Source organism: Colius striatus, chromosome 2 (assembly GCF_028858725.1).
Source record: "Colius striatus isolate bColStr4 chromosome 2, bColStr4.1.hap1, whole genome shotgun sequence".
NCBI classification, from domain to species: domain Eukaryota; kingdom Metazoa; phylum Chordata; class Aves; order Coliiformes; family Coliidae; genus Colius; species Colius striatus.
This window is the reverse complement of record NC_084760.1, coordinates 39,372,179-39,399,457: the sequence shown is the minus strand read 5'-3', so window position 1 is coordinate 39,399,457 and position 27,279 is coordinate 39,372,179. Positions and strand designations below refer to the sequence as shown.

The window sequence follows — 27,279 nt, the reverse complement described above, 5'->3', positions numbered from 1 at the left end:
AGCAGGGAGTTTGATTTGGTGATCTTTGTGAATCTTTTCCAACTTGAGATGTCCTATGATTCTGCACAGCGCATGCTCTAGCACCATAAAACACCTGCCCCTTCTAACAGAAGACTTATCTACAACTACTAGGTGGGGGGAGATAGCATCTGTGGAGAGGCTGCTCTGGTCTAGGCTTATGCAGTTCGGCTCTGCAAGCTTTCATTTCCATAAATGTTTAAAATTCATAAGTCAACCTTCACATCTAGAAGGTGATGTTTGTTACCACCCTTTCTGCTCCTTGCTGATTTTGTATTGCATACAGTACAGAGTCTCCTTCTCTACATACCACCCATTCTGGGGGAAGCCCACCTTCTGCACCATCAGCAGGCTGTTCTGCTCACTAAGGAAAATGCTGGTCAGACAAAAAGTTAGAAAGTTGGTTTTGTGCTTATGTCAAAATTAAACCACAATGGATTTTCCCCGGGTATTTGCTCCCAGCTCTGGATATTGATAGGGAGGCTGCCTCAAAACATTAAGAACAAAAATAAGGAAAAAAGTTCATTATTTTGGAGTTCACAAAATAGAAAGATATCTTCTCTCTACTAAAAAATATTTTTCAAGCAAATTGGTCTCTTGGCTCCAATGCAACTATTTCTTCCCCCACTTACAAAGGTGCCTTAAATCAGTGCCCAACACCAGACTGCAGACTGAGCAAAGTTAACAAAACATGACAAGTAGTTGTTTTCAATATGAAAGGCTTCCTGTGAAACAACAAAATACTAATTCAGGTACCAGATAATCAGCATGTTTATAACGTTTCAGTCTGGAATGAGGTATTTCTGTCAAAAAATACTGTTGGCTAAAGGGTCCTCCTAACCAAGCAAATAACTCCCAGAACTTTGCCACAGATCCATATATGCCAAATTGAAAATATATTGAAATTAAGTACAATTTTATGCATACCTTGGAAGCCAAGGAATTGTTTCTGATACAATAAAAATAGTGTTAATAAATTAGCACCAAGACACAAACATCAGCCAGGTCAAATCCTTAAGTCACTCTGTGGGAAACCTAGACAGGAGCTTGTTTTAGCTCAGAATTACACTGAGATCTCATATGGTCCTTGCTAATGAAATGAGAAGAAGCAGTAGTATCTATTCCCAGTGTAACAGCAGGGAAACCAGATTGCAAGGTTCTTCTGCTAATATGAGTTACTATAGTGTTGTGGGAGCTTTGCACTGTTGCAATAATTGCAGATTTAACAGGCTTTTTCATCCTTCTCACCTTCAAATCCTCTCTCCCTCTGAACAGCTTAGTGCTGCCATCTACTTTTTTTTATTATTCTAACAGAGTTCAGGCTGGGTGTTTTTTATCCCAACAAAGTTCTTAGCAGACTACCTCACCCACTATGACAACAGTGGCTCACTTGAGTCTTTGTAGTTGGGTCCCCACATTTAAACTTAGTCCTGCTTATCACTACAAGCGAAGTTAACAGCAAAGGAAACTAAATACAGGATCAGATCCAAAGTGCTTTTAATGTTAATTTACATCTAAGTCCTCAAATACAAATAAAGAAAAAAAAATGCCCTCAACTGTTAACCACAATATATCTCTTTATCTTTCAGATACTAAGAGAGTAGACTCAGAGATGACAAGGTGTCAGACATAAATCTTATGAAATCACCGTAAGAGTACTAGAAAGCAAATCTGTATTAAAAAATGTTATTCAAAAGTCTCAATCCTAGATGATTAAGACAATTATTTTATAAATCACCTATTTGCATAGACACTAACACCAATGGAAAAAAAATCCTGGTTAAATGATCCATCATCTGAATAAAAAGACTGAAGAATAGTCATTTTACTAGGAGCCTGCCTGACGGTGATCAGGCAAGAGCTACTCTTGATAAATTCTCCACCTAAGCTCTTCATTGCAAACATTTTTTTTAAGGTCTGAGTGATTGTTTCCACACAGTTCCCCAACCAACGTTTGTTGAGAGTCTTAGCCCTATTTTGAGTAGACAAGCTATTTGGACCATAGCACTACTACCACTTGTCTCTCCATGAATCACCAGGAACAAAAGGAGCATGTAGCACCTTCTGCCTTCCCACTATCACTATGCATGAAAGATTGCATCTATTCTCACTGCAAGGACCTCCCCAGACACTGTGCTCCAGACAACTATGTTGTTGGAATACATCTTTGCTTCTTTTCATCCCAAACATGACCACTCTGAACTGTGTAGATTGGTGCCTGATTCTCAAATGGTAAAGCCTCTATGTGCAATTCACTCAGGATGAGGTGGCAGGAGAGCTGTAGGTCTGTGCTTGCCTCATCCTTTCATTAGCTTTATGTGGCAATGTTTTGGTAGCAGGGGAGGGGACACAGTGGTGGCTCCTGAAAGAAGCTGCTAGAAGCTTCCCCTATATCTAACAAAGGCCAGGCCCATCAGCCATGCTGGCAGTGTCTCTAGAGTAACAGATTTAAGAGGAGAAAACTTGCAGCAGAAAGAGAAGTGGGATCAGAGAGAAACAACTGAGACACCAAGGTAAGTGAAGGAAGGGAAGGAGGTGCTTCAGGCCCAGAGCAGAAGTTCCCCCACAGCCCACGGTGGAGCTCATAGTGAGGCCCTGCCCCTGCAGCAATGGGGAGGACAACAGGGGAGCAGAGATCCACCTGTAGCCCAGAGAGGATCTCATGCCAGAGTTGGTGGATGCCCAAAGGAGGCTGTGACACCAAGAGACATGCATGCTGGAACAGTGTATGCCTGAAGGACTGCATCCCACAGAAGCGACCCACACTGGAGCAGTTTAAGAACTACAGCCTGAAGGATTCCCGTCACTGAAGTCTGTGGAGGACTGTCCTCTACAGGAGAGTCCCCTCACTGAAACTAGGGAAGAGGGTGATGAGTCCTCTCACTGAGGAAGAAGGAGCAGCAGAGAATATGTGATGAATTAACCACAACCTTCATTCCCACTCTGCTCTCTTACTTGCAAGCAGGAGGTAACGAAATGAGGAATTAAGCTGAGCCCAGGAAAAAAGGAAGGGTGGGGAGAAAGTGGGTTTAAGATTTGGTTTTATTTATTGATAAGTTAATTGATCTCTTTCCCCCAAGTTTTGCTAGTGAAGGTAATTGCTAAGTGATCCCTCTCTGTCCTAACCTCAAGCCACAAGCCATCTCCACCATGGGATGGGGGTGAAAAGGAATGAGCAAGCAGCAGCACTGGGCTTAGTTGCTGGATAGGCCTAAACCACTAGCAAGGTTCAGCTTTGTGACCTGAACAATTTGGAGAACAGGAAAAAAAAGAATTTTTAGAAATCTACATGTCATTGTTATCCATCCTCATGAAATTAACTAACTTTTGCCAAGTAACAGTCACACTCTGAATAACTCCCATCTTTATGCAGATGGCCACAAACACAACATGAGTTCCTAGCCATAGGTCCCAGAGCTGCACTTATGATAGGCATCCAAATCTCTACTCAAATTATTCACAACATGTCCTACATACATCCAGAGATGGTCATATACAAGCAAGAAGGCTTTTCCCACTCCTCTGCCTACATGTCAAAGCACAGGCTGTTCAGATTCTTGCCCAGGTTTGCAGTTTGGTCTCATATGACCCCAGGACTCTGCTGAGGCTGCAAACAAGTCCTGGGGGCTCTGGTGCATTGAATGTATTTGTCCTCAGGGAACTGAATGGAATTAATCACATTATGTGTGCTGTACCATGCTGACGAAGGTCACATCTCAAATGGGGCAACCCAGTCTTCAGCACAGATGTCAACTTTGCAAGAAAGCACCCTGAGAAGAGGCAAGAGAAGGTATTTTCAGAAGTGGATTTTTTTTTCTTCCTGCACAGACTTTATTTCATAATAGAAGAATGATAGGAGAAAGAACAACAAAAAACACCCAAGAACCAAAGCACAGTTTAAAAAAAAAAATTCATTTCCTAGCTGTCATTCTTGGGTTTTGCATATCACGCCTCAGCGTTAACTGCTGCCAAATGCAAGACGTCAGGTCCATCTGGCAGATGTACACTTCCCTGGCTGCCAAGCATTTCCTTAAGATTCAGGGGCTTTGCTATTAATTATATTTGCAAATTCCAGCCTCTCAAATGAGTAGGGCTCCTGAACAGCAGCCTCTGCTTCTGACTGCCCTGGAAAAGAGGGAGTAGAGGTACACTGTAATCATCCAGAGTATCTGCTACACTTGTTTGGTAGTGAGGCCAGTTTCCTGGTAACTGATGGCTATACCAGCTGTGGGAGAGCTTCAGAAAAATTCCTCTTTCTCCAGATTATCCTCAAGTAAAATTAGAAAGTATTAAGGAAGCAGAGGGGAAACCCAACCATTCAAGCTGACATCATTACTTATTTACATATAAATACAGCCAGGAAATAAGCATATGTATTTATATATAAACAAAAAAGCTATCTGTACAATGTTACATACACTGCTTTTCCATCCAATATTTACTACTTTATGCCTAACTTAAGTAAAAACTTTCTCCCCAAGAAATTGGTGATAAAATGCCCTCTGGTGGGCGTGACTGAGGACCTCTACAGCAACAGCCATCTCCTAAATAGTTCAGAGCTTTCACTATATTCTTGGGATGACTATTTTTAATGGAGCAAGACAAAGCACATACTTGCTTTCCAGCAGAAACAGATATATCCCTGACTAGTGAGGCCAGGTTTTACTGCTAACTATCTCTGAATTAGAATATGAGCTGGAAGCTTAAAAATTCTATTAAAGCCTGCCACGATTCCTGAAGTTACTGTAATGTTCATTTTACCTCTTTAGCATACTTCCTCCTCAAAAAAAGGTAATTAAGAGAAACAGAAGAGGAAGGTAGCATTACATTTTGCTCTGCCTCAGCATAACAGACTCTTTGTAAACTAAAACAGAGAAAGGAGGAGTGAAGAGCATCATTTTCAGAACTTATGGATAATTTTTGTGCTGTTGGAGCACAAGGCACAGCTAAGGAGGCAGCCCTAATTGTACAGGGAAAACCAACAATCCAGCCCTTGTCCCAGAAGAGTTTGCTGCCTAAATAGAAAAGGTGAGGATGGAAAAACCCTCAAAAATAAACTGGAGTTAACAAGGTGTGCTTCCTTGGTAAGATGCTCAGTAATTGTAGGTAATGCTTTCATTAATCTGACAGAAGTTAAAAAAAAAAAAAAAAAGAGGACTGGAGTCAGTGACTGATACAGTTATTCAGCAACATGGGGACAGAGTGCACATGCAGCTACTCTGACAATATGTACATATATGTTAAATAGACTGCTTTAAAATCCCTGACAAAGTGGAAAAGGAGGGCCACTAGGCAGATTGGACTGTGCAAACCTGGCCCTAACATGACCAAAAGAAGCTGCAGTTACATACAGAACTGAAGGTGACCCCACAACAGAGAAGCTTCAGAATCACAGATAAAGAAAAGCAGAGTAAAATACATCACATGAAGGAAAATGGAAGAACTCCACTGCTTTCCCAAGTTCCTTGTGAAGCCTTCGTGCTTCCATTTCATATGGGAAATGACACTTTTTCTATTTGTCTGGATGGTTGAGAAATTTGTTTCCATCTTCTGCAGTACAATTTGCATCTAATTGTTGCTTTATGCTGAGAATATTTGTGAATTTGATCTATACATGGAATGTGAAGCATTTCTGTCTTTTTGAAGATGTCTTCAGATGACAAAACTCTGGTTGTGAAATTGTTCTCAGATATAGGTAATGTTATCATTTAACATTCACTCTATTCTTTTTTACCCTCAAAAAGAGTCAAAATCCCCCTCAATTAGTTGAAATCCGCCCTTTATACAAGTAATGCACCCTTATATAGAGCTCCGTCCCTCTCTAGTGGCAGCTGGGTCACATACCAATTGGTAAACCTTCTCCAGGCTTGGCTAACAGATAGAAGAAACTTTTTTGCTTAAAACCTATTTCAGCTAAGATTTAAAAATCCCCCATTTATTCCTCATTGCCAACAGTCCACTCAGAGATTCAGAGTTACATTTAAAATTTTCTCTGAAGACAGAGGCCAAAGGTTTCACAGAGCACTGCTGTCCCTTTGTGTTGTACTGTGTGAGCTCTATCACTGCTTCATAGCAATCATTCTTCCAAGCATCTCTAGACATTACATTGATTGCAGCTATAGTAAAATGTATTTCTCTTATTAGATACAGCAAGCCAGGATTAAGTGGTGCATTTCTGAATGTAACGGCAATGTAATGCCCATGCTCCAAGTTTCTGACTAAAAGTAATAGAGTATCTAGGTAAGATTAATATCGACACTTCTTGGATCTTACCCTCATGGTTAGTCTTTTCTCAAAAGCAGCTTTGCTGTTAAGAGTAGCAATGACATGTGTAAGTCACACTTCCCCCCCACGCCCACTTAAAATAAATATGTAAAAAAACTATACTATATAAAAATAAAATACATGCTACTATGCTTGACAAGCAAGAGGGGGAAAAAAAACCCCACAGTTCTCTTTAGGGGTTTTTTTTCATATCTTTCAGTTTTCTAACGAAGAAGATGGCCCAAGGCTGTACAGTTCTGATTGTTGTTAAATTCAGAGTCTTTACATATCAAAATAAGGATTCTGTAGTTTTTATTTTAAGGGTAATACTATCATCTTAAGCAAACTCAGAGATAGCTATAATAAAGTTCAAGAGGTTACAAGCCTACTCAAAAACAAGAACTGATATGTTCTAACTTTACAAGATAATGTTCAGAGAAGGGAAGTCATGATCTGCTGTCATATGTAATGTAATTTTATTAACAACTATGATGAAATCTGAGCCTGCTTATCTGTTCTTAAAGATGAATAAATGCATTATAAACATTGTAGTCTGAAAACAGGAGGAAAGAAATGGCTAACTCCCACTTGGATTACATGCAGCTGAAGTCTAACCAGCCCACTGGCTTCTCCAGCTGACAAGCACAGAGGTACCTAATGCCCTGACTAACCATCACCTCAAGCAGTAGATGCCTGGGGTCAAGCTGCACCTACATTTCCATCATCAATTAGAGTTTAAGCTTCTCAGCCCAACCAAACTGGGTGTCCTTCTTGATCTCCAGCCCAAGCTACCTTAAGTCTGTCATTAGAGTGCTGCAGTTGCATTGAAGTTCTTCGAATAAAGAAGTCAGAGACCCCCAGGGTTTGGTTTATTTTTTTGTTGTTTTATTTGTACTGTTTTAAAAACATAATACTTCAATAAACTTAGTTGTTGCAACCAAAAGATTTGTCTAAGAACAGTTTTTAGAAGCCTTGAAAGATGCTTCTGTGAACTGTTCAAGTGTGATATTGAAATAGCAAGTTTAAGAAAACCTCTCAGCAATTTCTCTTTTAGCAAGAGCATCCCCTACTCACACACACAAATAGGCTTTCAAAATTTGAGTCAGAGGAAAAAAAAAACAGACCAAAATAAAGAGTATTATGGCAGCAAGTGAACCACAGTTCTCCTCTTCGAATGCATTTCTGTATCCAACTACCACTTTTCAAGTGAGTCCTGTATTTCAGAGACTTCAGGCAAGCCTTTGTTTCCGTAATTCCTGTACCATTTTTATACTCTATTTCCTTCTAAAAATAACAATTCAAATATCAGCCACAACTTCCCAATGCCATTTAGTTCACAGAGAGATAAGGTTGTGATGTTGCAGAGCTAGAACTGCCCAGAAGTTTAATCATAAAATTACACACTTTTCCAAAAAGAAAAATGCAGTAGAAAATAGGCTTTACTTTGGGGATTTGATAATCTTAAAGAACAGGAAGAACATTAATCTAAGATTTTCAGAGTACCAAATGTAACTTCATTTAACTCCACAGTTTTGGAGCAAGGACAAATTGGGCCTATTTTATATAACACAGAACTGAGGGGAAGAAAAAAGGAATTGAAGAACCTGGACCACACAGACACCAGAAAAATATACCTACTCCTCAGACAGCCACTTCTCTCTTTTACAGTTGCTGTCATCTTTCTCTGACCTTAAGACCTTCACAGTTGAATTTCACAAGAGATTTGTTCCTCAGGGTATAGAACCACTGCGCAACATCAGATACATATTGGAACATGTCAGCTCCACAGGTGTTAACTAGATCAGGATTTGGTCCACAGTTCAGTAGCTCTTGTGACAATTCACACATCAAGAGCAACTGAAAGGTTCCCCAGAAGGTCCCACACAGCCACATCCTACCCGCTTATGTGCTATAGGCAGTTTTTAATCAAATCTCATTACATCTGTTTGCAGTCTCAAGAGTTGGATTTCAGAAAACAAGGAGGTTACTTTTACTTTCAGACTTGTACAACCACCACAATAAGTTGTTAGAGATAGCCAAAGCCTCACAATTTCCGAATTTGAGATTGGGCATTCAATCTGGCCTGCAGAAAAACCAGACTAGCATCAGTATAAATAAGATAAGAATTAATTCCCAAAATTCAAAATCCAGTTTTCATTTATGCCTATGCAACCTTGATTTCTGTTAACTACATGTGTGTAACCAAGAGCAACATTTGATCTGAAGCCTAGTTCCTTGATGTCCAGTTACTGTAAAACAGAAACAAAAAGGTAGCTACAAAAACTTGACTGATGTTGCCTGCAAGCAGGGCACTGCAGAAGGCTGTACCAGCAATTCATGTTGACAGAATTAAGATGGGGAGTGGCAAACCTCACTGTTAGAACTAACTGCACAAATATTCAAAGTGTTCTTTAAGAAAAAGAAACAATGATATGGCAGGGGGAAAAGGCAATACAAAGCCACAGACCAAGAAATAAGCTACTACATGCAAATACATGCAAGCTTCTCCTACGTTAATTCTCCTCTTAATGGAATATTGATTGGTATGCTCAATGTTTAGAAAAGTGAAATAATATGGGGAACAGAAGGAATGGAAGACACACTCAGAACAGTGAGTTTTGTTTAAATCATATATACTTCCTTCATATGATCAGGCGGAAATAGCATAATAAAGAGCATTGCGCAGGATATTTAACATTTCACTTTGCATTTTATTAGCAAATCTGTCAGACGACGGGGAAGTGTTAACTGCGCACTTTTTTTCCCACCCTTCTCCTAAAGGAGGAGAGTACAGCATTTTTAATAACCTCTCACCACACAATACCCTAACTGTATCTGGTGTTTCTCTATTCCAAATATGATAGACTACAAATTGTCCATGGTGGTATCTAGGCTTTTCAGATGGAATTTATCAAGCTGCTTGTGCAACTGGGCAGGGGGAGCTCACTGCTTGGGTGAAAAAACAGAGCTGTCCACAGTCATGACAGAACTTCTGGACAAGCTTTGTTGCATCTACACCTATCCTCAAGTGAGAAGGGAGGATGAGGAAGTAAAAAGTTGCATCTTTGAAGCAGCCGTTTATATTAATCTTCCATTTCAAGAGATCTCTAAAAATAGAAACAGTTCCATATAATCAAGCAGTCAATCCTACCTTCCAGAAATCTCTACCTACTCCAGGGATTACTACCACCTATATAGTTTTTTTAAAGAGTTTCTTGTGTCTTTTTCCTTCTGCTGTTCATAGAGCACTTGAGATTTTACATTTTAATAAAATAAACCACTCAGAAAATAGCATTGGGAAAAAAAAACAAACACCACACCAAACCACCAACAAAAAACCCACAAACCACCCCAAATAAGAACCACTAGAGTGAAGGCAGAGTTCCCAGACTTCATACTCCAAGCAACAACAGAACCACACTCAACAGCTCTCCTGACCAAGGTCACTAGCATTATTTTAAGGATATACTTAAAGTATAGGCATCATCAGCAGCTGTTTCATAGCATACAGGCTGATACAGTTGAACTAGTTTATACACTTTATATATGTCTTTATGTTCTGCTCCTCATTCTAAGGCGTAAGAAATTCCATATAGAATTAGCAAATTCCTCACCTCTTCCTAAACTTTATGAAAGGGTAAGGAGTAAGCTCAAAAAGATACTGTTTTAGTTCTTCTGCCGCATTTCATGGAGTTCCAAAAAGCTTTTTCCAGACATTTATATGCCCGACAACATTTTGTAATATGAAATGTTCCAAATTGGCATTGTTCCACTCTTGGCAAGTAAGAAACAATAAAAATCAAGTTAAAAATTAAGTCTCTGAAGTGTACAATATGTTAGGAATCACCTAATGAATTCACGTGTTCAACAAGGTACAAGTCAACCAAAACTCACAATGCATCTATATATATTTCAAAGCACAGGTAAACACAGCTGTACCCACTTTAAAGTTAGTTGATGTCATCTGATTATTAGGGTCAACTTCCTGAGCTCTTTCACCTCTCCTTTTGATCTGGAGTTTACCTGTGGCTGGAAAAACTAACAGCCTTTAAATTCTTCTCCCTCTAATTACGAGAAACAGCATGTTTAAGCCTCAGACTGAGAAGATAAACTTCTCTTTGAGTAGTTAACAGCATGCTGCAATCTGCCAATCCCCCAGCATTGCTTTTGCTGACAAAAAAAACCCCCTAAAATCCTACAACAAGGTCTGACAAAACATATCTCAGTACAGAATTATCTGATTTAAATATTAATTACTCATCAGCATGGACTTTAAGAAGTGTCTGAAGCAAAAGCTCTTAAATCACAGTCTAAATCCAGGATTTCTACTGTCTGTATTTGTCATGCAAATCATAGTTTTGGGGTTTGTTGTTGTTTCTGAAAAAATAGTGAGGACTCATAATGAGTCTCTCTCAGTGTTCAAAAATATAAAGAGATGTACTAATAAAGTCCAGCTCAACCAATTAGGCACATCTTGTGTTGGAGACCTTCTGCAAGACACCATTATTGCTTCATAACTGTACAAACTTGAGGGGTTCTTCACAGTATCTCTCAACTACACTAACAGGAAAAAAAAACCAAAAAAACCCTCTTCTTCTGCATGTACAGTTAAGCTTCTAGCTAATAGCAACGTTAGAAAAGAATTGTATTGGTGGCAGATTTTCTTGCAAACTGCTGCACTGAATGAGTTCCAAAACATGTCCCTAGAAACAGTCTGTTTTTCTCAAGTTGCCTATTACCTATATTTACATAGAGTCCTAAAACTGGAGACAAACCTAGGAACTGTGCATTCAAGTCTTCCAGTAAGCCAAACCAAAGCTGAACATAACTTCTAGCACTCTCTATCACATGACATGGAGCATATTGTAGTGGATGGAAGGGAATAAAAAAATCCCTAGACACTGTGAACAGAATGCTGAATTCATTTTAAAATAAGGCTTTGTCTGTAGTTCAAGTAGATTGTTTCCGTGAAGTCAGTATTACTACCTTAAGTTTAAGGCCACCAAAAAAATTCTGTATTTTTCTGTTATGGCAAAAATCCACACTGAGAATATTTGAAAACCTATATCTAAGCATTACAGGTTAAAAAAAGCAGCACATAAGAATTACATAAAATGGTCCCATGGTCCAGGTATTCTAATCTACAACATAAAATTATTTATGGAAGAGCGTGACTAGGAATTCAGTTACTGTCATTTATCAGATGGTCAAGACAGCAGAGAGGTAACTGGCTGCATAACAACAGCACCTAGGCGGCTTCTTGGGGCACCTCTTGTACCAGGTCTGTTCAGCTGTGATTTAACCATAATGGGTAAAGAGCATGTATCCATACCCTGTGAAGTGTGTGGACTTCTAAAAATTTGAGAGAAAGGCATTCCCATAAGAGATTTCTAATTTATTTCCTTTTAATCTCTTCCTTTATAGATGAGGAAGAGTTCTTTGTACTTCTGGTAACAAAGGAAACATAGAAGCGACAGAAGCATGTCAAAGCTGTTTACATTTCATACAGCCTCACGCTTGGCGCTGCATTTGGCAGGTTACTTCTTGAGAAGGCAGTCTTCAGCCTTTGCATAGGAGCTCTATCATCCTACAGGTAACTTTATAAGAGAGTTAAATGCATTAAGGGATACTAAAACCCTGCTCTCCCTGTGAGTGAGCTAGAAGTGAAAAAACTAGAACGGAAAAAAAGCTAGAAGGGAAATTTAAAAGAAATGTGACAGAGGGTTAATATAATAATTTCAAGTGCCCACAAGTATATTCAAGTTATCGAATTTCTATGTTTCTGGGCTTTAAGATATAGGTATTTATACATTATTTCCTCCATGGAGAGATTATTTAAAAAGTTTAGATATATAAATAAACCACAGATTCTAATGATATTGTGTCATATTTAAGGTTATTGAATCAGCACAATGTGAGGTGAAGTATCACAAAGCAGAAGATCGGGGCGGGGCAGGAGGGCAAGAGCTGAAGGTCCAAGTATGTCACTAACCCATGCTGAGATTTTAGCCAGCTAAAAACCTGATTGCAGCACAAAGAATTAATGATCTGAAAGAGACGTAGACCTCTGTGGGGCACTATGAAGTTGCTGCTCTGCAAGCAGAGCAGCTCTAGGATCAGGCCTTCAGGTGCCTGGGTTCTTTGAGTCGGTAGCCTATGGCAGCAAATTCGAGTGCATCACTGGAGTTCATGGACAAGACACTAAGAATCCAAGTAATGCTATGCTCAATCTAAAGTCAAAGAAGGAATGTTACAAAAAAAACCCACACCACCACAAAAATATTGAAGAGATCTCAAAACTTTAAAGTGCAACAAAAATATCCAGATCAGTCTCACAACTGAATAATAAATCCCACAACTGCGATATAATGGAATGCATACGGGTTAAGACAGGACAGGCTGGAATTCCTCTCCCCACTAACAGATCCAGGGATACTTTTCCCCCCCCACTAAAGCCATATGTGAGTTTCCACGACTGGACACAGAGGCTCCACATAGAAAGAAAGATAAAGGAAAATAAAATAAAAACATACATACTAAATCAAGGTCCCCCCAGTCTTGATTCTCTCTTTTTTTTTTTTGCCGTGTTTCAGAAGAAGGGAGTCTGTTGGTTTTTGGAACTATATTAAAAGGTTAAGAAAACAAGTAGGTATGGACAAGACCAAATTGTAGATGAGCATGACAGAAACAGCATCAGGATGGGCACCAACAACTGCAAATAGTCAAGGCCCTAATTCTGGTGGCCGTTAGAGTCACTCCATTTCAACACTGCACTAAGAGAAACAGTGGATCGCAACCCAGGAGAAGGAGGACATACAGCAACGAAGCAGTTATCACTGGAGAGATGAGCACAGCAAACCTGGGGATAATAAGTTCTCCTCACAAACAGGCACTAAAAGTGGTAAACACAAAAATCATATCTAATTTCTAGATCCATGTCTTCCTCTGCCTTCATTGAGAGGATTTCCAGTCAGCATACGCACTATATACTTTTTATTATTGTTTGAAGAAGAAAAGCAATAACCCTGGCAGCATGCTAATCCAGAAGAGACAAAACAGAGATGGTTACTTTCCTCCCTCAAGATTTCTGCTTCGAAAAAACAAATGAAGAAAGGGTTTGCTCCTGCAGACCACCACTTTTTGTTTCGTTTCAGCAAGACTTTGACAAAATCTAATTCACTGTGCCATGTATCTAATATATTGGTTACTTGAAGTATGACCATCACTCATTAGAAATGTAATTAAGAAGTGACAAAACTAGATTCCCCCTCCCCAGCATGCAGATGAAAACCAGTAACCCTGTCTCTATTTGTAACCATGACAACTATAGAATATTTTATTTCAGTAATATAATTCACACTGAACATTTGCTCCTAGGTTTTGTTGTTAAGGGAAAGGTTGACACACCGTGCACACATTTCATGAGCTACTAGAGACAACATATCCAGGAAAGTCAGGCAGTTTGAGACCAAGCACCCGGTATGTATTTTGGAGTTCATTTAAGACCCTCTACAGGAAGCTAAACGAACAGGAACAAAAATTCACCCAAATTAAGTGTTACTGGTCATTACTTACTAGACAACTAGTTGGGGTGACTGCATATTTTTTGACTTAAGTAAATCACAAGGATACTCTTGTACTGTAAAAGAGGTAGTACCTCAAACACCAAACTCATTTTAAATTAAAGTAACACAGGCGTTATTCAGCTTCTATTAGGAAATATCAAAACAGATGTTACAGGAAGAAAGATCTATATGAAGTGAGGCAATGAAAGACATAGCTTAAATGTGTAGCCTAAGTCTTATTCTGGACAGGTCACTAAATTATTTGCATAGCTCCCATATTTCATCTCAAACTGAAGAAAACTTCCATAAATACAAACAATGAGGAGAGCTTATAAGAACAAAGAAACAAAATTATTCAAAGAAGATTAAACAATCTCCTGAGCATAACTGAAGTTTGACACAGATAAATGTCAGTGTAAAATACAGCTGTACTTTATTTTTCTCTACATGAGTAAAAAAATAAAGCCATTAGCAGTTTAAACCAGAATACAACAATAAGAAAAAGATACAGTGTTGCTTTGTTTTAGAGGCAAAAGAAATGGTAAAAAGAATCAAGCTTGCTGGAATACTATTCTTTCTCTCACACAGATCATATCTACCAAGGAGGATTTAAAGTTTCAGGAGATTACTAATTACAAGAGACAGTAATACTGTTATCTGCAGTCACCTTAAAGCTATGGTAGTTTGGTTTTTAAGTACCTCAAAATTGACCTCAAAAGGATAGCAGGATAGCATGATAAGTGTGTTTAAATCAGTGCACGACTCACATGTGCCTACATGTACACACACACTTAGTTGTTTTAAAGAATATCGGGAAAAAGAAACTTTCTTCATTTATCAGAAATATGCTCTATATAATCTTCCATTAAAAGAAATAAGCCTGCAGCAAACATTCATGTCTTTTCCCTTCATTGATGGAAAAGTGATTAAATCCCCTTAATCTAGTTTCCGGCATGCTGTATTTTTTTCTAAACAGTTTTCATATATAATAAACAAAAGATAAGCAGTCAGCTACATGACCAGGGCTATGTAATTTTTGGTGGTGATGGGAAGATAAATCCAGGAACATTTCCAGTTTAATAAATGAAGCCAGAAAAAGGAGAAAAAAAAATAATCGTTGAGACCATGAGCACACACTATTTATGAAGCATATGAAAAACACCACCATCCAGCCCCTAGAACTCCCTTCCTCAGACCTTTCTCCCCCCTCCGGGGTAGCAAAGGAACATGAACCCTAAATCCGGGGGACCACAGACCCACATCCTCAAACGACAAGGACAGCTAGTCACATCCACTCAATGTGAAAAAAAAATAAAAGTAGTTTTTTTCCTCCCATCCTAAGCGAGATCTTCCAAAGGCAGGTACCCAGAGGATGCGTCTCTGTGCTCCTAACTGCACCAGACAACACTTCGGCTGAAACATAAGTTAAAAGAAAACAACTGCCCCCCCCCCCCCCCAAAAGCATCCATAGAAAACCCCAGCAGCAGCCAAACAAAACCTCACACCGGCGAGGAATGTCATACGGCGTGGCAAGGCACGGTGTGGGAAATGCGTTTGGATTTTTGGTGGGTTTTTTTTTTTAAAAACCGTATTAAAGCAGTATTGTGCCGAGAAGTTCCTCGTACACATCACGCGTGGGGATGGCGAGAAAAAAAAGCGAGGGAATGGAAATGTATTCCAGATGCCGGGAGACGACGGGGCTAGCAGAGACATTTGGGGAGGAGGGCAGGGAGGAAAAAAAGGTTGCCTGCCGGGGTGCGCGCCGAGCCGTTCCCAAGCAGTTTTGGGGGGGTTCCAGGTGCGAGCTCGGGGTGGAAAGGGGGAATACACCAGGACAGCAACCCCCAGGAGGAGTACGAGCCCATGGGGACACAGCAGCCCCCCATGGGGCTTGGGAGGACGACGGAGGGGGGTAGGGGAGTGAGGGGGTGCGCGGCCGACCCCGCTCCTCGCCACGGCGCGGGCGAGCGCCTGAAGTTGTGGGTGCGCAACGAGGTGGAAACCCCCCTCCCATCAAGAGAAAAAAAGAAAAAAATCCTGGAAAAAAAAGCTAATCATCATAATAAGATAATTATCCCCCGGAGGCTCCCCGCACAGCACCCCCCAGGCAGCAGGAGGCACGCAGGAAGTTTTTAATGCGGACAACGAGCGCAGGCGCAGGGCAGCCACCAGCCCGGCGATACCCGGCGCGGCTGGCGGCGGCGGGGAGCTCCGCGGGCGCGCAGCCGCCGCGCCGCTTACCTCCCTCCGCGGGGGCGCAGGCGGCTCTGGGCCAGCAGCGCGGGTGCGTGGCCGCGTCCTCAGGCGGCGGGAGGATGCGCGGCGGCGGGAGGCGGCTGCGGCGGCGGCTTGTGCATCGCAGCCTCCGCCGCTAACGCAGAGCCCCGCGCGGCTGCGGGTGCCGGGAGCCACGCTGGAGGCCGGGCAGGGGGGCGCGGCGCGGCGGAGGCTGCTGCGGAGCCGCGACCATGCTCCCGTCTGGCCGCCTGCCCCTCACCTACTGCCCGCTTTAGCCGGGGAGGGAGGCGGCCTGGGCGCCGGGGCGAGGGGCGGGCCGGGCCAATCGCGGCGGCGGCGGGAGGCGGGGGTGCCCGGGCCGCCCCGCCCGCCGCGCCGCCCCGCCCCGGGCCGCCCCCGCGGGAGGCTGCCCCGGCCCCGGCCCCGCCGTTGCCTCCGCCGCCTCCGCGGCCGCCGGCCGGTTCCCGCGAGGCCGCCCCACCGGACCGCGCTGCCCCCACCGCGGATGCTGTTGCTGGTGTGGGTGAGGGTGCGGGCGCGGGCGCGGGCGCGGAGCCGCCGCCCCGGAGCGCGCAGCTGTGCGCCGAGCGCTCCCCCGCGGCTGGCGGCAAGGACGTGCGGCGGGATAGCGCGTTTCCGAAAAGGTCACCGGTCTCCCGGCTGTCTTCAAAAGTAACGTGTAGTTGAAAAGAAATATTACCCCGCTTTATTAAATCATCTGTCTCCGGGGGCGTGATCCGGAGCCTCTTGAAGTCCACAGGACTGTTTGAATAGGTTGGTACGATTCTCTCCCGACACCACTCTTTTTTTTTTCCTTTTTTCTTTTTTTTTTTTTTAAATATTCATCGTACTTGGACTCACTACAGATTTTACGCGTGGAAATCTGCATCTGTCTCTCTGTTCTCTATAATTTGATATCTGCGTGTGCTGCTTTATAGAGATCCTTCTGATGTTCACACAAGCTGCATATGCTGTAGGTTTAAACATAGAACACTTTGTCTTTTATATTTCCTGTAAGCATAAAAATAAGCTTAATCAAATTCTTTTCTCCTTAGTTTGCCAGTTAAAAATGCATCGTGGAGAAATAGATGCTCTAACGTGTTGAAAGTGAGGCAGTGGTGCCAAATGACAGCTGAGCAAAGCGAAGGGAAGGGAGGGAAGCACGCAACCCGCAGAAATAGGCAAATGCATGTTTTTATTGAAAAAGGGACTCATAGTGCCTGACACCTGGGAGGAAGCAGGGTGCAGCAGTAAGAGGGTGACTTCATTTTCTCTCTTCCCAGCCTCACAAACAAATGATGATACCTTCTTGCAGTGGACTAAAACATTTCTAGAACCAGTCATCATCGTTAATATTAGAATGCTTTTAGCAGAATATGGCCTCACTCTGAACCAGAAAGGCTCCGTACATTTTTGTCGTTACTGTATTGTGGATCAACATTGAAACCTCTAGTCCTGTACATCGCAGTGGAGTGTGAGGGTCAGAAGTTCAGAACAGTTTAAATCTGAATTACTTAGCAAGCACACAGAGGACTCACTCTTCTGATTTCCACTCAGCTTTGGGGGTTTTTTCCCTTAGTTTTCTCCCTTTTAAACACAAGAGCCCCAGTCGGTGTTATTTGCCCTGGTGCAGTGTTATTTGCCCAGCATATCTAGTTGACCCAGAATCTGACGAAGCCGATGAGAAGGAGTCTCAATGGGACTGTTGACCTAACAAGTAGCATGTCAGTCTCCTGGTGGCATTTGAATGTTCACGCAGCGAATGCTTTGAGACAGGAGAGAGCATAAAGCAGAGATTCTTTGGAATCCTTAATTAGACACAGTGATTTTGAAGTACTGGCTTCTGCTGCTATCCTCTAGCGCCTAGTACTTTGTTTCGTGACCTTGAGGTTAAGGATACCAACCAGCCCTGTTTATTTTTAATAAAATCTTACAGTTATATGAGACAGTTCTAGGTTTTATTTATTTTTAGCGTAAGTGCTTCCATCTTATCTGCCTCACAGGTTTATAGTAAGGATTTAGCTAATATTTGGACAGCACTTTTAAGCTATGAAGCTCTATAGGTCTATTATACTGATAATTTTCTGTGTTTTTCATTTTAGGAAGGTACTTGCATACTCTTTCACTTCAGGAAGATAGAGTTCAAATCTTGACCTCAGTTTTGCCTTCACATTTTTCTAAATACTCGATTTACAAATGCTGACATGGGGTCAGATTCTGATTTCACTTACAGGTAGCAAATTTCAAAGAATTTCTTGATCCTCAGTGACTTTAGTCTAGCTATAAACCCATTTAACTCAGAATTTGAGCCACAATTCATGAAGAATAAGCATATGATTACATCAAATACTGTATTCTACATTAATATTCTTGATTTTTTTTATCTTAGTAACCTCGGTAATTAAGAAGAAGTTTTTAAAAACCAAGGTTAATACCTGAGTCTTGAGAAATTCCTCTGTGCTTGGCACGCTATTTCTGGCACTGGGAACGATGCACTGTCACTCGCATCCTTTCTCAGTGTTCGGGAAATCCTGTCCTCTCATTCAGTGCCTGTTTTAAGGGAGGTAAATCTAGTTCAGATAACAGCACTAAAAATATAGATCCTTAAAGTGCTAGCAAAACTGAAGATCTATTTACAGAAAAACAAATACTTTGTGGTAAGGGTTTTATTTGGATGGGTTGTACTTGACAGGCTGAGGATTGTTTGTGAGAATCCTGATTTTGGATTAAGCAGCTGATAGCCTGCAATACTTTGGTGGCTGGTAAAGCTTGCTCCACTGAAAGAAGAGATTTCCTCTTTTAGTGATAGATCATTATGTTACAAGACATGTATTAGAATGAGAATAATACAACTTCCCCTGTCTTTGCTGATCATATCGAAACTAATGGCATCTTGAATTGTCAGAGCATCAAGTCCACCCTGTGATAAAATATTAGAAGACACGCAGATCTATTCACCTTATTGAAGATTTCGTTTTAGTCTGAAAAGTATTTGATGGCAATGACATTAGATTAGCTGTGAGCATATTGCAGGGACCAACATTGTAATCAGGTACCGGGATTTTGCAAAGGGCTTCCCATAAAGTTTACTACAAAGTAAGGGGGAAATATTTATCTCCAATGTTTGGATGTATACCAGGGAGTGAAATTCTAATTTACTTTAATGGATTTAAAATATGATTATTTAAATTGTTAATAAAAATTTATTACTTTTTGATGCAGGTTGAGCCATTTCAGAGGTAGTGAAATGTCATCTCCGAAATTGTTGTGTGAGATTCTTCTAAGCCATAGCCAATGGTAAATGTCTGCTACCCAAACTTTTAGCTGGAGCGTTTGACTCCTGCTTTAACCTAGTGAAGATCTCCTTAATTACAGGTTTACAACTTGGATGCCAATGTCAATGGTTTAATTTTCTGTTGCCTGAAAATGGTAATAGATATGGTAGAGTATCTAGAAAATATAGTCATTGATGTTTAGTACATTTCCAGGGTTGAAGGGTTCTGAAAAAGTCAGTGGAGATGAGGAAGATATCTCAGCTCTTTTCCAGTCATGTATTTTTATTTATTTGAAGTGTAAAGACTGTTTGCTGGTACTTCTAGCATTCATCTGTATGTATCTGTTACAATTATCCTTAGCTTTTAGCAGAAAGATAATCTCCAAAGGAAGCAGGAAGAGACATTTAAAATAATTTTAAGATGTGCACCTTGAGTTAATTGCCAAAATATAAATTTAAGATGGATTAAAACTGCTAAACTGTGGAATTTAGTGACAAATACTGACTTCTGTGGACACACCATGCTTAATGAAACACCTCCTACCCTGAGCAAATCTCTTTTCTGCTGAGTGACCAAAGCTAGTATCTGGGGTGGGAAGGCAGAGCTGGTAGGTACAGTGTCTTGTCACTGGGAGCTGGTTAGAGAGGGATCGTCTACCTCGTGCATCCCAAATCAAGCACACCTCCACATCATTTATAGGGTGGTCATCAAGGCAGGCAACTGTTCTTGTGAAACGAGTCAGTCTTCAGACACAAAGAGGGGTGTCAAATGGTCACAGTTTGGTTTATAACCTATAGAGGGACTAAAACTGTTTTACCAAGAAATGAGGAAGGTACATCATCATCTCCTTAATATTGGACCTTACTCTTCCTATATTTTTTCACAAGAGGATTATATGTCAACTCTCAGGCTTTTGTTAGGCATTTAGCTTTTTAATCTGATCACTGAGTGTTTGCAAATACATGCATGGCTCTCTGGGCAAAGGTTATGAAGTCATTTGCTTGGACCTGGTTTTTGTGACTTCAGATGTGTAAGCCAAAACTTCCATGTCTCTAGCTTGTCAAGGGAATGAGTCTGATCCTCTAAGAGCAAGCAGTATATTGAGTTGATTTCTCTTAGCTATGACAGAATCATTTGCTAAAACTTCCCCCAGAAGACAGAAGTGGATTCTGCTGGAGTCTTGACTTTGATTTCTGATGGACAGTAATAAAAGCAAGATCTATTTCACTATATTGGCAGAGTCTAGAGCTCTGTCTTGAGTTATGTGAAAATTTCTCATGGTTGGGGATAGCAGAAAAAAATCAAGTTTTTGTTGTGACATTTGAAAGTTTATGAAGATTCTGTTTATTTCCTGTCACCTCTAGTCCTACTCTGTCACAGGGAGAGGTGTTTTAATTGCCATTGAAGTCATTGCATCAATTGCTTGAGTTTTGTCAAAGTAACTCCACTACACTGATTTATGAAAGGGAATGTAAGGAAGAGTTGGACTTTCAGGGTAATTTTGGAGGGAGACAGGTTGTTAGATTTGTTTGTCTAAAACAGTAACAATATGTTTCCACCTATTCCTCATAATTATACGAGAAAAACTAAAATACATGCCATTTTGAACTGAATGTCAGTATTAAATTGGTTTGACTCCTATTTTCTGCCATCTGTGGCATAACTAGAACAGAGTGAGAACAAAAATTATAAATGACTCACATTTCCTTTAGGAGGCACATCATGCCCCCCATTCTTGTCAAATAATTCATTTCAGCTCAGAGTGAAAGTGTTGTGATGCCCTGGGTATGGAGAAGAGATGCTGCCATTCTGTCATTTAACAGAGGGACCCAAATTTATGCTATAATATTTTGCTTGAGCAGCTACACATATTTTTTCTATATATTTAGATGGCCTCCAAAACAATCTCAGCACGATGTTGGGATGTAATTCAGCTTAATTAAATACTGAATTTTCCTGTAAATGTTAAGTACCTCATAAACCAGACTGTGGAAAGACCAGAAGTAGGTTCACAGAGAGGAAACTGAGATAAGTAGGTGCGGCTGAAGCCTCCCGGAAGACTTAATTGCCAACAGACTAGCAACCATTAGTTGCTACCGACCCTATGGAGAACCATATCAAGGCTCTGGAGTGAGATGCAGACAGGTACTACACCCACAGTCTTTGTTTTCCTTCTATCTAGACTGACCAGAGCTGATCAGATCCATAAGAAACTTGATAGAGAGAAGTTGATCATAGAGTCATTATGATTGGAAAAGACCTTTAAGATCATTGAATCCAACCCCTAACCTCACACTAAGCACAACGCTAAAGTAAACCATGTCCCTCAGCACTTCATCTGTGCATCTTTTAAATATCTCTAGAGATGGTGACTCCACCACCTCCCGGGGCAGCCTGTTCAAATATTTAATAACCCTCTCGGTGAAAAAGTTCTTCCAAATCTCCAACCTAAACCTCCCTTGGCACAACTTGAACCCATTTCCTTGTTTCTTGCCATTCATTACTGAAGAAAATAGATCAACCCCCACCTCACTAGAATTTCCCTTCAGGTAGTTATAGAGAGTAATCGTATCTCCTCTCAGCCTCCTCTTCCCTCAGCTAAACATACTCAGCTCCCTCAGCCACTCCTCATAGGACTTGTTCTCCCACAAATGATGATCCCTGGGGCTTCCCTTGGGATGGATCTGAGGTAGAGCCAGGCATGAAAGCATACTTTGGAGCCTGGAAACGCTCAGAGGCCTCACATACGTATAAACATCTATTTTAGAAGGGCTGATTTATTCCAAAGTTTTCATATAAGGTGACTGTTGGAGGCAAATGGATTGTCCCTGCAGTATATTAGAGGTGTTAGGGTAGTTCAGTATCACAGCACCCTGGAAGCAGGTGACTTCATTGCTCTAACTATAACAAGAAGATTTCCTCCGTTTTACTTAATGCCCGGCAAAAGTCAGGTTGAAAATGGCAGTGGTGCTCTCAGTTTTTACTTGGTTAATAGTTTGCATAGGGTCTAAATGTTGTATAAAACTCTTCTCATGGATTCCTCTAGGAATCAAGTTTTCAGTAAAGCCCAAACATCTCTATCACTGGTCAAAGAAATGATATGGAATGAGATTTAACAGCGAACAAATGGAAGAATAAGTGACAGAGCCAAATTGATATTCCTGAGTGACGTAAAGTGCTTAACAAACAGGTAAAAAAAAAAAGAGCAAGGAGTTTGCATTTAGCTAGGTGCAAGGCAATGTAATAAAGGATGAAGATAAGAGGCTATGCAGGCCAGGAGGCTCTCTTTTGGAGAGCAAGGACTTTGAAAGATATTTACGATTCTTTTTGGATAAGCACCTCAATATGAAATCTCACTGTAACTCTGTAGCTAAAAGGCCAATGCAGTACTGAGATGTAAAACTGACTAATATCAAGCAGATAAGAGGATTTGATGTTGCCTGCATGCTCAACAGTGGTAAGGCTACTGTTAGGAACTGTGTCCAGTTTTGGTGTTCACAGTTCAAAAGCAATGTGGAAATAGTAAGGGAAGTTCAAAGGAAAGGTATGAAAAAGGATTCAGAAAGCAAGCGTGACAACATGAGGCATAAGCAGCTCAACTTATTTAGCTCATCAGGGAAGAAGCTGAGAACTGACTTGGTCACCACAGGTAGGTACTGACCCATGGAAAAGATATCCAAGAGTGAGTCACCACTTTATTTACCTGACAAAGGCATTACAAGACCCAGTGGCTGCCAGCTTAAGTTAGACAAATCCACCCTTAAAAGAAGATATTATTTCCTATCCCACAGAGCCCTAAATAATACAACTGTTTGTCCTGTGAAAGCTGTCACAGGTAGAGATGTTTAAGAGAACGTTAAATATGTATTTTTAAATACATGCTTTCATCTGCTTTGAGGAAAAAAATCTGTACATCTTTCTGTGCATGTGCGAGTGGGAGCTTTGTTAGGAGATCGGTGGCAGTTCCTTGTCTCACAGTCTGAGAACCTGTTATTCCTCCTGTTACTCAGTCCCTTGCAAGGCTCTGGGGACCAGCGCTGCTGGTGTTGCTCTCAGCATCCTCATAAGAGTTGCAGTTTCAAAAGAGGATAATTATTATCAAATAATCATTCTCTTTTTTCGTAGCTTCAGTGAGGTCTTGCAGACTGCCAGGAAGGATTTATTTTTTTCTCTTGGATGAAATTGGTCACATATATCTTGGTTATTAGGAGTTGTTTCATTTTTCTGCATTCCCCTGGAGTATCAGAGATGAATGGCTGGCCGTGGATACCTTTTTGCCACTATTCTCCACTGGTGCAAAGCCACCTTTCCTTGATCATAAGTGCCTACATGCTGTATTTTCTTTCTATATTTACAGCCAATCTAACTCCAATAGTTATATTGATTATAACTTTTGCCTAGTGTCACATTGACGGGGATCTTGAAGATTACACAGCTTCTCCAGTACATCAGGCACAACGTGCATACCGGAATTCTGCATCTAGATCTTTCTTATTTAGTCCATTTATTCTTTTGCAGAGGTCTTGAGATTAGTGACAGGTTCTTTGATACATAAATCTACTTTCCCACGAGCTAAACTGCTGTGATTTAATGTTTGGGTTTAAAATAGGGATAAAACATATTGCTTTGAGATATATAGGAGATCAAGCTTTCAGCTCTGTTTTTAAACTCCGTGAAACTTTCTGTAAATGGTTTGTATAGTCAATAAGGGTATGGTTAACAATATTGTGATGAACATTCTGAAAACAAAATTTGGCATTTGAAAATTCAGAGGCTTGTATCCAAAAGGAGTGGTACGATGATGTATCTGCCTTCTTTCATTGAACAGTCTATAGAAATTCCCCTGGTAATTCTTGCACGGAGCTTAAATCTTACAGATGAGCTAATGAGAACATTTACAAACAAACAAATGCAAACACCTAAGTCTTGATTCTCTTATAGTGTTTCTTGGAGAATCTATTGCATTCCTTTCTCGGTTATTTGGAGTAATAATTAGCCAGGTTGATTTTCATAATGTTCTCTAGGACTAATCACAGCCCCGTGAGCATAGACTAAAATCCTGGCACTGGCTGAGCTGTATGAGGGTTAGGTTATGAATAACCCTGTTCAGTTATATCCCTTGTGCAGAGCACAGGTTAGTAAGCTGGGGTATGTACACAGCTACACACATGTAAATAGTGAGAATGGTGCCAGAGAAGTAGAATTCCTCAGTATTTAGGAGAGAAAAACATTAGCAAGAGGAATTTTTTTCCTGCCTATCCCTTTTGAAGCTTTGTTTTATGGTAGCCAGAGGGACTAAAAAACACATTATATGAGTAAATTGGCTGGAGAATGTAACCAAGGCCCCAGTAAACACTAAGAATAAAAACCCATATGAATGTGCGTTCAAGCAAGTACGCGCAAAAATGGTGTTTTCTGCAAGCACTCTCTTGGAGGAAAGTGTTGTTCTGTAACTAAATAACTGGGAAGAAGCCAGGGCTTGGCTGAACTGTCTTGTGTTTTGATTTTCACCCAGGTTCCCTGATTTCCCCCTTTTGTTCCCTTTCCCCTCTGCCGCTGTGTAATTTGCATTGTTGAGCCTGATAATCTGAGTGATTCAGCTGAAATCTCAGATCCCTGATAACCAACACTAGTTTTCAAATGATCAGACTCAGACTGTATGATTTTAGAGTGATTGAGTTGGGATATTTAAAATTCTGTTCTGTCAAGGAATGATTAGGACATTAATTTGGGCCATATTAGTACATCTCCCCTGTGCTAATGGGAGATAGACCCCCTTTCATGTTTAATCTAAAGAGGGATTGATGACTGGTGAGGTTGTCTCACATAGGGATGTCTGCCACTGAAATAAATGATGAGCTCAGTGAGTGAAAGTGTTTAGTCTGTACTCTCTAAATGTGGTTTCCTTCTATGCCGAAGGCAATGAAAGCCCTTGGGTGTCAGCTCTGTAGATTTTTCTCATTGTGGGCAAAAATGAGGATTTTTTTTTTAATTATTATTTGTTAGCCCAAGGCTTCTTTCTTGAAGTTGCTACCGACTGTTGATGCTGATTTCATGTTTCATAAACAGCCATGTTCAAGAAGCAGAAAACTGACCTCAGAGATGACATAACCACTGGAGGCGGAGGCAAACGGCAGCATCGCCGCTGTCTGACAGTGAAAGAAAAGGGCACCTTTCCTCAGAGTTTGCCAGCAACTTTTACTTGATCTGTGAGTTTAATACTTCTGTGTTAGAAAAAGAGACAAAAACCACCTTTGAACAAGACCAGGATAGAAAAGCTGCCTAATGTACCTTTTTTCCCCTCTTATTACTTTTAACCCAGCACTGCAAAATTCTTCCTACCTGTAACGAATAATTTAATTTGGAAAGGCAAATAAGAGCTCATTAGCTGATGCACTGCTACAAAGTAAGTGAGCAGATTTTATCCCTAGGGCAGACTTTTTACAACCATTTTGAAATGGCACAATACAGTGCAATAAATCCTGTAGCCTTTTAGAGAGGAAGAGGAGAATACCCTCCTTCCATCACTTGGATGCAAGTTTTCTTCATCTTCAAACCCTTCTTATTTGAGTATTGGGGGTCACAGATGTATTCCAGGGGATCATAAACAAATAAGTTAAGCCTGTGAGCATTCCCAAAAACTAGTCCTACTCGTGTTTTCCGTTATATCCTTTGTGTATTGTGACTGGACAGAATCGCCCTATCTGGGAGTTTTTCATCCCAAAAGAAGAGACAGTAATATTTCCATAAATAGTGTTTATAAGTATCTCAGAGATGTTAAGTTTCCTTCTTTCTTGAAACACTGGTTTAATACTAGTCTCACTGTTTTAGAGAGATAATATAGAACTGTGTTTTTACTTGTCTAGTAATAAGTTATTTTCCACAAGGACTCTGCCTTTTATGTTACTAATCCTAACAATTTTCAGAAATCATCGCAATGATTTTTGTGAACACCCACCTTACTGTCTGGCAATGCAGACATGTAGATGTAAAGCCCAGTCAGAAAACCCTCCACATCAATTGGTAACCACAGTTCAGCGCTTTTAATATTTTACAGCATCAGGCTTGTATACATTATACCTAAAAACTTTCAGTGCTTGAAGGATAGACATGAAAGGCATTCAGATTCTCAGAAATCAAATTAGTGTCTTTTAAAAGTTGCCTTTAAGTTTTGATTTACTAACGTGTAAGATATTCAAACTACAGTGACTTATCACTTACTGGCCATGGTTGAAATTCTTGCAGTTCCCACCTTCAGCAGTTGTTTTATGGTTACCCCTGAACCACATGAGAGAAGCAGATTTATGACTTGTGAAACAAATACAAACATGGAGCACATCAGTCACTCAGCACAGCTTGGAACATGTTTTCTCCTGGCTGGGAAACCAGACAGGTATCATCATGGGGGTGACTCTGCTCACAGGTGTCATCTGTTTGGCTTGAGTGGAGAGTTTTGTGTGTGAGCAGGTGTTTGCTGGCTGGAGCCCAAAGAGGAACCTCTTTATTTCACATATTACTGGGCCTGTAGGCTTGCAGACCCTCACTCAGCATTAAGAAATAACTATAATCCTCTCATATTCCTGGAAACAGAGCATGTTTGGCTTCTCTCTCAGACATCATGATTGGCAGAGTTTCCAGGCATGTGCTTGCATCACCTCTGAACTCAGGGCCAGTACAGACAAATTTTAGGTATAGCTTCAGAACAGCCCAAGGGAGTTGTTCTGCTCATGCTATGAACCGGACAACTTCTTGATGCAGGCCATTGACAACATTGAGCGCTCTGAATGCCAAGAGTTATGCAGGTTCAGAAAGGGCTCAGATGAATTTCCAAAGGAAAAGAAATAATCTATGGAGAGCTGCTAAACAGAGAGGCACAAACACTGGCTTAAAAAAATCATTTTCCTGTAATTAGCTGGAGT

The 27,279-nt window shown here is 40.8% G+C and overlaps 1 protein-coding gene and 1 long non-coding RNA gene across 2 annotated transcripts in view; one reads left to right on the top strand and one right to left on the bottom strand.

Annotated features, from left to right (window-relative positions):
• Positions 1-16,339, bottom strand: part of KLHL29 (kelch like family member 29) — a 411,312-nt gene extending 394,973 nt beyond the window's left edge. Inside the window, exon 1 of the mRNA XM_061990887.1 lies at positions 16,089-16,339. The gene's annotated coding sequence lies outside the window, so the exon portion shown is untranslated. The remainder of the gene's footprint in view (positions 1-16,088) is intronic.
• Positions 16,340-16,739: 400 nt separating this feature from the next.
• LOC133624937 (uncharacterized) overlaps positions 16,740-27,279 on the top strand; it is a 34,845-nt gene continuing 24,305 nt past the window's right edge. The window contains exon 1 of the long non-coding RNA XR_009818201.1: positions 16,740-16,859. This is a non-coding gene — a long non-coding RNA (uncharacterized LOC133624937). The remainder of the gene's footprint in view (positions 16,860-27,279) is intronic.